Source organism: Dermacentor silvarum, chromosome 1 (genome assembly GCF_013339745.2).
Source record: "Dermacentor silvarum isolate Dsil-2018 chromosome 1, BIME_Dsil_1.4, whole genome shotgun sequence".
In the NCBI taxonomy this organism is placed as follows: Eukaryota; Metazoa; Arthropoda; class Arachnida; order Ixodida; family Ixodidae; genus Dermacentor; species Dermacentor silvarum.
Window position 1 is genome coordinate 17029142 of NC_051154.1, and position 4723 is coordinate 17033864.

Consider the following 4723-nt stretch of genomic DNA (forward strand, 5'->3'; position numbering starts at 1 on the left):
CGCTTCAGCAGGGTTACGAAGAAAAAGCTGATCAATTTATTTCTCTTATGCCACAATTACAAGATGATGATCGAGTCAGCGTTGACGAGCCAATAACTCGAGAAGAAATTAAGCTTGCTATTGAAGCTCTGCAGAAAAACAAAACGCCTGGGCCTGATGGCCTTAGTGCCGAGTTTTATGTAAAATTTCAGGAATTCCTGTGTCCCTTTTTTGAGCGGATTTTCAAAGACGCCTATAAACACGGTGAGCTTCCTCCGTCTTTCTATCAGGGCCATACGACCCTAATCCTAAAGGGCACTGATAATGAAGTATTAAAGAGTGTAAACGGATATAGGCCGATATCATTATGTAACGTCGATTATAAAATGTTTGCAAAAGTACTTACAAATAGGTTTCAGACAGTCATTGATAAATTAGTAGGTGACCATCAAACATGTGGAATTCGAGGACGCTCTATACAAACAAATATTCATATCGCACGTTCAGTCCTTGATTGCTTAGAAGGTAGCATGGATCAAGTAGCTATTCTTCAGATTGACCTCGCCAAAGCCTTTGATAAGGTTCAGCACAGTTTTTTATTCCAATTACTACGACATCTGCAGTTAGGTGATGCATTATATAATGGTATAGCACTTTGTTATAAAGAGTGCACTACAAAGTTAATTGTGAACCGTACCCTCTCAGGTGTAATACAGGTAGAGTCATCCGTCCGTCAGGGTTGTCCGCTCTCGCCTTTACTTTTTTCAATATACTTTGAACCTCTTTGCTTAAGCTTGCAACTCAAGCATCAAAGGATACAGGTATGCAGATGAAGAAATTAAAGTTCTAGCTTATGCGGATGGCATTGCCTTCTTTTGCGTTGATAAGCCCAGTATTACTGAGACAATAAACACTACCTTGCGTTTCTGTGAAATGGCAGGAGCTAGTGTAAATTTTGATAAAAGTAGGGGGTTTTGGCTGGGCATGTGGCCTCTAACTCCCTCTGTGTTCTCGAATATTAATTGGAATCAGTCTTCGCTGCGATATCTTGGTGTGCCTCTCGATAACTTCCGTAATAGTGGACCTCATTGGACATCCGCGATAACCACTATCCGTCGAAAGGTGACAACGTGGCAGGGACGCGACTTCTCCATTTTCGCAAGAGCTAAGGCGTGCAATATATTCCTTGCTTCTAAGCTTCTTTATGTTCTGCAGGTCTTGCACTGCTCTCGCATCCATGTTCAGGCATTCCACAGAATATTTGGATGTTTTATTTGGCAGTCATCATGGGAAGCCAATGAGAAGGGATAATCTTTTCCTTCCACTTGAGAAAGTAGGTCTCAGTCTTGTGCATTTATTTGTGAGACAATTGGTCATGCGATTATTTTACCTCAAAAATGTCCGTCATCCTTTCCTCCTTGCAGTTAATAGAATACGTCTTGTTTCACACCTCCCTTTTGTTTTTGTCACGACAAACTCTGCTCAAGAACTGCCGTTATGGGCCTTCCTAAAAGAACTCGTGGATACTATTTCGTTTTTAAAAGCCAGATTCACGTTAGAATATTTATTTAGCGTTGATCGAATATCGCTAAATATAGCACTTGTAAATAACCTTTTCCCTGCACCTATGTATCGAAAGCCGTATCTGTATCTATTTGGTCAAGATGTTCTTTGCCGTGTTCGTCGAATGTGTATAACGCCAGCAGCGAAAACATTTTTCTTTAAGCTGCACACTTCCACCCTGCCAGTTAAAACATGGCTTAATGAGAAAGGATTATATATACCGTGGAATACAAATTGTAGACTTTGCAGCCAACCTGAGACAATAGAACATTGCTTTATTCTTTGTCGTGATGCATTTTATTTTTGGGACATTTTACAAAGAACTATCAAAAAAGAATTTCCTCTAACACCTTACGGTATCCGGTTCCTTCCTTTCAAAAAGACAATCAGTAATGCACCATATTATTTGTTTATGTTATTAGGACTGTATTCATTATGGAGAAGCCGAATGATCGACAGACATGCCGAGCCACCACGCTCGGTCTGTCTTTCGAGAAGAGGCTGCTCAAGTACGGAGTGTGGTTGCAACCTTTGACCCCGTTCCTGAATGGATTACGTGTCTGGACGCTTGTGTTTCTTTACCCGATTTTTCAACTTGCATTGGACTGCCTAGCGTGTGTGGATTTGTTTTTCATGTGAGTATATACGTAACACAACTAATTTTCGCATATAACTACTAATATTTCCATGCAATAAAGAAAAAAAAATGGCTGTATAGCCTAGTAGTTACGACGCTGGCTGTGGGACCTGGGGTACGCGGCTTCGAATGCCGCCATGGCACGAAAGTTTATTTTATTTTCTTTCTTGGCAGTTTCCTGCTACGCACCACAAATTACGGCTGGCTTGAACAGCTTCACTGTTAAAAAAGAGAGTAAGCAAGGACTTACCAGAAGACGCACGTCAATGTTCATGAACGAGAAGAAGGGGAGCCGAGGGCCCCGATTTTTCTTAGTCGCTGTCATATCAAGCCAGCGGTTAACGAAGCCGAAAAAAGCACCGGGAAAATTATTTGTTGTTCTTAATTGAAATGTAGAAAAGATTTCCGCACTTCTATATTTCTACGCTTCAATTAAAAACAACAATTTTTCGTATGGTTTCCTTGGCTTCATTAACTGTTGCCTTCATATGATTGTCAATGTTCATTTCACATAAACACAGACATTACAAGGTAGCCAAACGACATTTAAATCTCCGTAGTCGGCATAAACATATACGCTGCATATTCACAAAGGCCATTTCTGACTGATTGCGTGTAGCCATAATTCATCATGCTATACTTATCGAGCTTACCGAGAAAGATTACGTCTTAATGTCTCTGCTTTATAGCGTGCAGAGAAATGAGGAACAAAATGATTTTTTGTGTTTTGGGTGCAAATAGCTGTACTGAGTAGGTCTAAGGGAATCCACTTTAAAGAGAAACACCTTTGAAATTCTTTCTTACCGGAGTTGAAGATGCTTAAAATAACCCACGACCATAGCCCAGTGTCAATGGCGTTACGCTGCTGAGCTCGATGTCGCGGGTGCGATCCCGTCTGCGGCGGGCGCATTTCGATAGAACCGAAATGCATCAACGTTCGCGCACTTAGATTTAAGTGCAGATGAAGGAATCCCAGGCGGTCAAAATTAATCCAGAGTCCCCCGCTAAAGCTTGCCTCGTATTAGAGCGTGGTTAACGCAAAACCCCAAAATTTCAATTTAAATGCTCAAAATACAATATTCATAATAATGATTCTTTTACGAACAATGTGAAAGTACTGAAATACATTACTTGTAGAAGTCATGCGCTCAATATTTATAATATTCCAAGTCATTGCCTTTAGGGGAGTAACCACTGTGTTAATAATTGACTTCGTTATGGTACCGCAGACCAACTTTACCAGTTGAATAGAACGGACTATGTTTATGTTAAGTTTTGCTTCACCGGCAGTACCGGTCTTCATCGATAAACTGCCCTAGTAATTGGTGACAACAAGTGGCGACAGCGGAGTGAGTATCGGAGCTTGAAAACGAGGTTTCTTTTTATATACAACAGCGAAGGAGAAGAGGAACATTATGGTATAGCGGCATTGAATGCGTTTGAGGCAACAACAACAAATGTGGAGTGAAGCCACGATTGGGGAACCTTTCAGCAAATGCCGTGCCGCTGCCAGTGTAGGAACCGCGCGCGTTCTCTTGCCGAAAGCCGTGGCGTGGCGCCTTGCTCGTTCTGATGAAAGCTTACGCACACGCTCAGTGGCTTCCATCCGCTACGCGTGTCGGACCCCGACGCAGCTTCGAAGGCGTCCTTTTGGCAGTGGAAAAAAAACGGCCGGGAGCGACATTTCCCAGATACTCCATCGCTGCATATATGGCCCTCTTTGCAGCAATGTCAGCTTAATTACTTGGACGGTTTCTTTAATTAGAAATTCCCATTCGCTGGCTTTCATGACGCCACTGAAACGTTCGGTGCAGAGCAAAAGACTTCCGTCGCCGTACTTTATAAACTGTACGAATAGTTCTATAGCTGAGCTTTTCTTAAATTCCGCTATGCTCAGATTTAAGGCACCCGGGCACTGGAGGGAACAGCGACTATAAGCAAGCGTGGTCAGGCGGTGCAGCCGCGCCTTGCTATAAGGGCCCCCTTTGTTGGACAAAAATCGTCTCGGCGGTCGCACACGAAGCTCCGTTGGGGCTGCGCGCCCTCTCTTTCGTTGCTCGTGGCGCTCACGCTGTATGTTGAACGCCAGCGCCTGGACTGGTTGGGAAATGGCGTAGACTACATGTGTAGACTGCAGTGCCTTATTCCAGAAACTGTCCGACGCAGAATACCTTCTTTCGGGGCGCGAACACCAAGAAAGACGAACGTCTAAGGCCTCATTCACAAAGCCGTCAAACGCTCCGTCGCGTCACCGTCACGTCAAAAAAACGTACAGTAGACGCGACTGAGCAGTGTACCAATAGGCGACGGTGGTGGCGACGTCGACAGCAGCACGGTTTTCTACAGTGTTGACTGACCGGTGCCCATATTCGACTAAACCTAAAGATATTTAATCTACATTATGCATTGAGCTGTTAAATAATTTGATGTTGGTCTAATGTTTCTATAAACTAAGAATAAATTGGGTAATCGCGAGCCACAACAACCATGGGTACAATGTACTATAGAATAAAAGGGTGCTGTGCTCACTGCGCACCAGTGGCA

General features: G+C 43.2%; 1 pseudogene; it reads left to right on the forward strand.

Annotated features, from left to right (window-relative positions):
- The first annotated feature begins 828 nt into the window (after window positions 1-828).
- Window positions 829-2929, forward strand: LOC119455989 (uncharacterized; annotated as a pseudogene).
- The last annotated feature ends 1794 nt before the right edge of the window (window positions 2930-4723 follow it).